The sequence below is a fragment of the Camelus ferus genome, chromosome 8 (genome assembly GCF_009834535.1).
Source record: "Camelus ferus isolate YT-003-E chromosome 8, BCGSAC_Cfer_1.0, whole genome shotgun sequence".
NCBI classification, from domain to species: Eukaryota; Metazoa; Chordata; class Mammalia; order Artiodactyla; family Camelidae; genus Camelus; species Camelus ferus.
In genome coordinates this window covers 7,503,049-7,512,178 of record NC_045703.1, presented here as the reverse complement: position 1 = coordinate 7,512,178, position 9,130 = coordinate 7,503,049, and the positions used below count along the sequence as shown (strand labels likewise).

Below are 9,130 nucleotides of genomic sequence, written 5' to 3'. Positions count from 1 at the left end.
ACATTTTCACACAATAGTGCACAATTTCAGAGGATTCATCCGGCCACAAGAAAGTAGCCATGAACCCTTTTATCTATGAAATAATCAAGGTTAAGAATACCCTCCTCAAAAATAACGTCTCTGCCAGCAAGCCAAACAAACTCAGTACCACTTTGGTAAAATAACATCAGTGTAAAAGAGTAACCAAGTTAGCAATCAGGGATTTCAAAACAAAATCAGGACGGAGGGTATAGCTCAGTGGTAGAGTGTGTGCTTCATATGCACAAGGTCCTGGGTTCAATCCCCAGTACCTCCATTAAAAAATAAATGAATAAGTAAATCTAATTACCTCCCCCTGGCCCCCCCCCCAAACAGAACAAAACAAAGAAAAGAAAATCATTCTGAAAGACTAACTTGAGTTTTGGAGTAAATTGAAAAAAATTATACATATACATATATGTGTATATATACACACAGATATACAGTAGGTATTGCATTTTTTTTACATTCAAAATAATGACAGTGGGTCAAGCTTCCAGTGCAGCAATATAAAATTATCTGAAATATCTTCTGGAAAATGTATCTAAAATATGTAACTTAGAACAACCTAAGAATTCTTTACATTCACTAAAAAAAAAAAATCTCTTCTGGAGAAATGTTAAAGATCTGTAGTCAAGAAATGTATACACAAAAGAATACAACAGAAAATTTCACTGCGCTCTTGGATTTCAACAAAAAGGATGTATTTACTAGTCTCAGGTGCAAACCAGAAGAGCAGTTACAGATTTCTAGCGCTGACTTGGACCAACAACTGTCAGGCACTCACGTGAGCTATGGTGCAGTGATGCTGTGAGAGACACTTTGGTATTACCTCTCTACCAAGCAGAAAACTCCAACTACATCAGTTTTCAGATTAGCTAATCACGTTCCATGAAATTCTACAAGAATTTCATTGAAATTATGTTTAATTTACAAAATTATTGGGGGGTAATTTACAGAACTGTAATATTAAATTCTACCACCAGTAAACATGGTATTCCTCTCTTCATTTACTTACATGTATTGTTTTCATGTATTTCATGAAATACATGTATTTTTTTTTCTTTTTAAGAATGTTGGAAGAACTCCAAAGACAACTACTGAAAATGAAAGGAATGGTATAAAACTACTGATCACTGTGCTCCTGTCACCTAGGAAATGCCAACATCAGATGTGTGACAATATCTGAAAGCTGAATCCAAGGGTGTGGAACACAAACACATGAACAGTGGGAAAAGTAACCACTGCTGTGCTCCTCAAAAATGTCAGATGTTAAAATTTTCTAAATCTTGGCTCACTCACCCATCAATAGAAGAGACACGGCCCCACTGAAGTCACATTCACAGCTTTTAATGGTGTCCACCTACTGTTTCAATAATATTTTCATTATTGTCACAAGACCCTGCACATCTTTTTTCAGGTGAATTAAACGGTAGCAACTGTGTAGCCGTTATGAATAGGATAGATTTTCCACTCTATTTCCTGTGGCTTCCTCATCACATCACTTTCAGTTTCTCCTTGGTACTTACAGGTCTGATATCATTTTACTTAATAGACATTTGCTCCACTGCCCATCCCTCCCTTCCAGAAGATGAGTTCCTCGAAAGCTGGCATCTTGTCTGTATCTCTCATTGCTGCATTTCCAGCAACTAGGATAATCTGTTGTCCCAAGGAGGTGCGCAATAAGTACTTGAGTTAATAAACGCATATTTATCCAATGATGCCTTAAATTTAACTAGACAATCATCAGGCTTGTCCTGTTTCATGTCTCTAGAATCCTGCTGTCCACTAAGACTAGACCAAAGGACAAGAATCATAGCCAAACTACGAGGATCTACTAAAGGAAGACGAACTGACTTCCCCAGTTCATGTCTCCTCCAAGCTCTTCTTCCCTCCTCCTCTTTCCACACATTTATTACACTTGAACAAGACTTTGCTTGTCTAATTTTACCTTCATGGGATTTCCTTTTTCCTCTCCTCCCCACTTCTATTTGTTTCTCTAACCTAAAGGAACTTCATTAGGAGAAAAAGTTTAGAGTGTTTTGGACAAACTTCTTAGTGTATAAAGCCACGAGGCTGAAGTGAACTTCAAGACATACTTTTGTCTTAAATCTTGCACGAAAGGATGAGCATGATGTATTCTTCTTCTTCTAAGAATGTTCCCTCTGCAGGATGCTTTTTTTTTTTTTTGTGAAACTAACTGCCCCATCACCTTCTTGAACCAGATGTCACCCCTGCTGTATTTAAACGGTTTTTATCCTGTTCACCTATAAATAAGTTGCTATTACAAACTTCTTTCCACCAGGCTTATTCATCTAAACTCATCTTTTTTAAAAAAGAAATACGGGGTGAGTGCTTCAAAAGCACCTTCAATCCCTATGCAGCAGATACTATGCTTTGTAGAACTGTTAGAAATTTTCATTAAAGAAACTGGACGAAGGAAACATAAAGGGGAACAGGTAACAGAAAACACTGAACGCTGAGGGATTCAAAAGACTGAAAGGAAATGTGGAGGGAAAAATTCAGAGGTAAACAGAACAGCTGTTCTCAGGCGGAGCTTTTTTGTGTACCAGGCATGGAGTGAAGGAATCCAGCATAGGAGGAAAAAGGCCACGGTCCTCGTATCCCTTCCTACTAACTGCTCATGTTGGAGGAGTAACTGCGACTTCTCTTAAGTAGATGCCAACACAGGGGTTCTAATCTGGTTATGATGGGAAGTGCATATGGAATTCCTTGCAGATATTAGCACTAAAAACAGAGACAAATGGATGGAACTGGAACAAATCTAGGCAATTGATAGCCTGAAAACGATTAGATTTAAAAATATTTTCCTCACAAAAACTGGAAATCCAGAAAACAAGAAAGCAGTTACAAGGACCCAGGGAGTCTAACCAAAAAGTTACTGTGTCACCCCAAGTTTGGGGTTTACAAGTGCAACTGAAGGTAAGAAATGATGCAGGTATAATAATTTTAGAAATGAAATTTATAAAGTTACTCTTAAAGGGCTGTGTGTAAAAGAACTCATCAGTTACAACTGTCATCTAGTTTAGAGCGTTCAATTATTTTAGCTCAATATGTATATATCTATGTTTTTGTTCATGAATTCATATAAAATGTGCTTAAGTATCTAATTCAAGTGAAAATGAGTTACGACAGACTCCAAGAAAATTTATTAAACCGAATACACTGCACAGGGAACTACAGTCATAGCTTGTAAGAACCTTTAATGAAAAAGAATATGTATATTTGTATAACTAAATCACTGTGCTGTACCCCAGAAACTAACACATTACAAATCAACTACACTTCAATTACTATATATATACACATACATATATATGTATCTATATATATACGCACACCGCTTAAGTACTTTAGGCATAAACTTAAATAAAAAACTTTTTTTAAAAGCTATAGTATAGTCTGTGACACTTCAGTATTATTGTAAATAAACAATGGAATCTTAATCACGTGTTGTACACAGAAATATAAAGGTGTCACCAAGGACGTGTTGATTTCAGAATTTTAACTTTGGGCTCCTGCTGTTGTAGGAACTCTGAAGACTAGCTCTCAAATAGTTTTTCTAATAAATCTACACTATTTTTTGTTCTCAATCATTGAATGGCACATTTTAAAGGAATAAAACTAAAGAATGAATAACAAAAACTCTAACTTAAGGTTACAAAAATAAACCTCTTAAGCAAAACCACACACAATAGGAGATCACTAAGCCTCTAATTTCCCACTGCAGGTCAAAAATAACAGCGTGCCGACTCGGGCCACACCTGGGCCACTGTAACGCAGCAGTCACAGCTGCCATTATTTACCGAGCTTATCCTAAGTAGAAGGATGACCTCCCTCTCGCTCTCCGCCAGGGAAAGGGCGGGGCGACCATCTGCAGCAGCGAGAAAGGGACGCATGCGCAGTGAGCGAGAGCCGCATGCGCAGTGAGCGAGAGCCGCCCCCGTAGTCTCGGCTCCTCAGGGTTCGCGGGAAGAAGTCCGCGTCCCGCCGCGCCTCCTCGCCCGCCTCGCTCCAGCCCCGGCTCCTCCGAGGGCGGCCCGGGAGCCCTGTTGTCCAGGGGGCTTGGCAACGCGTGAGGAAACCGCGGCCCCTCCCGGAGGCTCGGAATCTCCGCGTGGGCTGGAAGGTGGCGGCGGCGGCGGCGGCGGCGGCCCGCGCCTCTCAGGCGACCTGGGTCTGCGCGCCGCTGCAACCCGGACCCGTGTCCGGTCGCCGCGGGCGTCGGCGGAGCCGCTTTCCCTCTGCGCCTCGTCTGGTCTCGGGTGAGTTAGCGGCCGAGGGCGCGCGGGGCTTTCCGCGCTGCCCCGCCGACCGGGGGCTGAGAGGAGCCGCAGGGTGCTGGGCGGGGGCCGGGGCGGTTGGCGGGGGCGCGGGAGGGCGGCGCGTCGGCCGGGGCTCGCTTGTGCCTGTCGCCCCTGGGGCCCTGCGCGGACCCCGGTCGCCCAGGCATTTCGGGGGTTGGGGTGTGGGTGTCGGACCCTAGGTTCTTTTGCTGGGGGACCCCTCGGGTGCCTGCTGCGGCTTTGGTCTCCGGGGGAGGCCGGTCTCCCCGCGAGGCGGAGGAGCGGAAGAGGCAGGAAGTCCCCCGAGACACGGAGGTCCCCTCGGCGGGGGTGGAGCTGCGGGAGCGGGCGGCGCAGCCGGGAGGGCACTGAAGGGCCTCGGGGCCGCGGGGCCGGGCGGGCCGCGGGAGGTGGGCGAGGCGGCGGCGGCCGCCGCGCTGCCAGCCCCTCGGAGACGCCGGGGGGTGTGTGCGGGTCGGGGGCGGGAGGAGGGGGCGCCCTCGCATGGGGAGCCGCCGAGGCGAAGATGAGCGCCGTCTCCCGCTGGCGGGTCACACCCCTGAGTGTTGGTCCAGAGCAGAGGTGGAGGGAATGTGGGAAACCCAAAGAACTTATGGGGAGGGGGAGACGTGGGAGCTGCCAAGTATTGTCATTTCCGTCGCAGTTACTTTTCTTAGCGTTTTTGTGCTTGATGGTTTTGCTCCCCAGCTCAGCTGGGTAGCTCCAGATTCGCTCCCTCCCATCACCCTCTCTGTGCCACATTGACTCTCCTGTGGTTTTCTCCTTCTCCCCCACTCCTTTTCCGGTTCGTAGTATTTTGCCTTCTGCTTGGTGAGCATTTGCTAAGGACAGGAGGCCTGAGCTTGTTCTGACCCTGAACTGCCTTGAACTCCTCTCTCTCCCACCTTTTCCTTTCTGGGATCTTACATGTCACCTGGCCATCAACAGTTAGCTTTTCTTCTGGAGAAGTGGCGAAAGCACTTAGCCAAGATCCATGGCACTCTTGCTTTATATTAACGAGTCCACGAAAGACACGTCGTTTGTCATGGATTATCACCTCTTTACTCTTTAGCTAAATTAATTTTTCAGATACAAAAGTGGCAAATTTTGTTTTGAGTGTCGGCTGCTCCTAGGGCCAGCAGAGTGCATTTCTGGCAGCCAGACCTGCGACTTACCAGGAAATGCTTGACTTGGAGGGACAGTTCTTTCCTCAAACTTTGCTGATTTTTCCTTGAGTCTTCGTTGAAGGATTTCTTTTATAAGGTCTAAAGTTTCCAGGCTGAGGATGATGGAGGAAAAAGGGTCAAAGAGCCTAGCAGTGATACCACTGAGCCCTGGAATTAAGAAAGCCTGAATCTGCCCAAACTCTAGGTTTCTTGTTACATGAGAAGATAAACTTAATATTTAAGCCACGCGCCCTGTTCCTGTAGCTATTAGTATCTGATAATAGGTGTCACTCACTATATTAGGAATTATAGACATAGTATGCATCCTAAAACAAAGCCATGTGACCGACTGTTACGAAAAGTCTTTCATTACAGGTTGCTACGAGATACTGAATATAGTTCCCTGTGCTATACAGTATTAATTTGTTGTTACGTTTATTTTATATATAGTGGTTAGTATCTGCAAATTTTGAACTCCCAATATCCCTTCCCACCCGTCTGGTAACCAAAAGTTTGATCCATGCTGTAGACCAGAAGTTGACACAAAATTGTAAACTGACTGTACTTCAATAAAACAGAAAATGTCTTTTTGCATTCAAACATCCTTTAGATGACACATTCATTAGAATGCGAGCAAGATCATAATGAAAGTTTCATGGCATCCTGGCTTAGTGGAGGAGTGAAAATCTGACTTAGGAATGCATTTATACCAATTACTTGAAAGTCTAACTGGGGCCGGGGGAAGTATAGCTCAGCGGTAGAGTGCATGCCTAGCATGCATGAGACCTTGGGTTCAATCCCCAGTACCTCTGTTTAAAAAAAGTGAATAAGTAAATAAAATTTAATCCCCCCCCACAAAACAAAACAAAACTTTTTAAAAAAGAGTCTCACTGGTAAGTTGTTAGTAAGACTTCCTCTGTCTCTGCTGTGTAGTAACAAGCCAGGCAGTGAACTCACTGAACTGCTCACTTTGCTGCTGCTGTCCACTCTTCCTTGTGACCCTCTCACTTCTTTTTCAGGAACAGGAACCGAGGGTACACATCATTAAATAAGAGCATGAATATTCTGCCTCAAGTCATGTATTTTAGTCGAATTCTTCCTGAGTCATGGGTTAACTGACAGCACCACAGAATAATACCATTTTTTTTTTAAAAAGAAATGAATCAATTTTTAAAGACAATTTTGGAGTCCATGTTGATCTCGGACCCACAGAAGAGGCGAGGTCACATTGGAGATGACTCCCTCCAGCAGACCAAAAGCAGAAACTGACACCTACTCCCGTAACAGTTCAAAGAGCTTTCTCTTAGGAACCTCCCTGAAAATAGTGCTCTTCTTAATCTCTTCTTGATAAATATCCACAGGGAATTACAGCCCGGTTATCGTGTGTGTGTGTGTGTGTGTGTGTGTGTGTGTGTGTGTGTCCCACAGGTCATCACGATGTCCAGCTGGGGAAGGACCACTGGAAAGGGAGAGTCAGATGGTGGAAAGGCAGCCCTGCTCATAGCCCCAGGTGTAGACTGTCACCTTCGCTCGGATTTCTCATAGCCATCACACTCATCCAGATATTTAAATAACATAAAGAAGAAAAACACTGAGACATCATTTCAGGCTGTAATTATATAACCGGCTACCAACAGCAATTTAGAACTCAGCTTTGTGCACATGTTTATACCATTTCCATAGTTATAACATAATGTAGTTCAAAGGAGCCCTTAAACCAGATCTTAACTGATCATGAACTCAGATGCAAAATTCCATTTGAGATCAGAAGATTCCCTAAAGAGCACTCCACATCCATCACAGGACACTGCTCCTTCTCAGTCCATCACCCAGAGCCTGTCCTCAGACGTCCCTTTCCTGCATATTCTGCCTAATGTTTTAATCGACTTATTTCACCTGTTGCTTTGATTTCTTCTCAGAACACTCCGTCTTGCTCCTTCTTTTGTTCATCTGCAATTTACATCATCCTCGCTTAGTGTTTAATCCATTTTCCCTCCATGGTCCCCCCACAACAGTGTATATTTATTGTCTGTCAATTTTGCATCATTTACCAATTGGCTGAGGCTTCAGCAACTCCCTGCGCTCAGTATTCACAATAGGTTGGAAAAAAAGATTTTTTAGATTCCACATGTAAGTGATACCGATTTTGTCTTTCTCTATCTGACTTATTTCACTAACATAAAATTCTCTTAAGTCCATTCACATTGCTGCAAATGGCAGAATTTCATTCTTTTTATGGCTGAGTAGTATTCCATTGTATAAATATACCACATCTTCTCTATCCAGACATCTGCTGATAGACATTTAGGTTGCTTCCATGTCTTGGCTACTGTGAATAGTGCTGTTGTGAACATTGGAGTGCATGTATCTTTACTAATTAGTGTTTTTATTTTTTCCAGATCACATGGTAGTTCTATTTTTAGTTTTTGAGGAACCTCCATACTATTTTCCATGGTGGCTGCACCAATTTACATTCCCGTCAGCAGTGTAGGGAGGGTTCCCTTTTCACCACATCCTCTCCAACACTTGTTACTTGTAGACTTTTTAATGACAGCCCTTCTGACAGGTGTGTGGTGAGACTTCATTGTGATTTTGATTTGCATGTATCCTTAACGTGCTCAAAGTTAAGACTTTCGCCTCTCACTGCTGCCAAAGCACATAGACCCCTTTTGTTGGTTTACCTGTGTTTGTGACTAAACTGAGGTCTTGCTCCTGAAAGATCTCTGGGCTCTCTTAACTCAGTTTATAACACAGAGTAAACTGATGCTCAATAAATGTGTTGAATAAAAGGCTAATATTTAAAAAAAAAAAAACTTAATAAACTATATAATGTTTCATGTAAATATTGCTATGGCCACACAGTAGCAAACACAAATTTAAAGACTACCTTTTAGAAACATAATCCCTAAATATGTCATTTCAACATTTACATTTTTCTGTTGCCCATCACACACATTCATTTGGTAACACAGACATATATATATATATATATATATATATATTACATTTTCACTGAGGCCTGGTGAGGCTGTGGACATTAACCTCACAGTCTGATGACATCAACTCTCAGAGAGGAATAGTGATTTCCACCTGGCTAGCAGCCAAAGACAAATTGAAATGACCTCAGATAACCTTTCCACAAACTTTTATAGTGTTGAGTTGACTAAGTTAAAGTGCAGAATGAGGCAAACAATATAAACCTTTCCCCCTTAGCATGTGTGCTGAGATGTAGTGGTGACTGAAAGTAGTAGGCTTTATGGCTGAATCCCATAAATGAACTCTTCAGCCGAAGCATTTCAGCTGAATTTGTTTTCTCGGTAGGTGATGACACAGATGCTGGGGACTGAACTGTGCCTGCATGCTGGACCACATGTTGTTTGGAATGGTTGGTTCATGTTACGCAGGGGCTGTCACCCCAGCTACTTACTGTGTCAGTCACCTAAGGCAGGGCTCTGGGCCCACACGGCTATGCACCTGCTGGTGTGTTTAGAGGACCAGACCTTCCTACTACACCGTTGCTGTGAAATGTTCTTCCCTATTGTATGCACGTGGGTTCTGTCTGCTGAGCCAGATGGCAGTTTCCAGAAAGAGCAATTCTCCTCGTCCTCGTTTGTCCCTTCTCCACACTGCTGACCGAGC

General features: G+C 43.4%; 1 non-coding gene across 1 annotated transcript; it reads left to right on the top strand.

Annotated features, from left to right (window-relative positions):
• The first annotated feature begins 223 nt into the window (after positions 1-223).
• Positions 224-295, top strand: TRNAM-CAU. The gene has a single exon. It is a non-coding gene; the product is annotated as a tRNA-Met (tRNA).
• Positions 296-9,130: the final 8,835 nt, after the last annotated feature.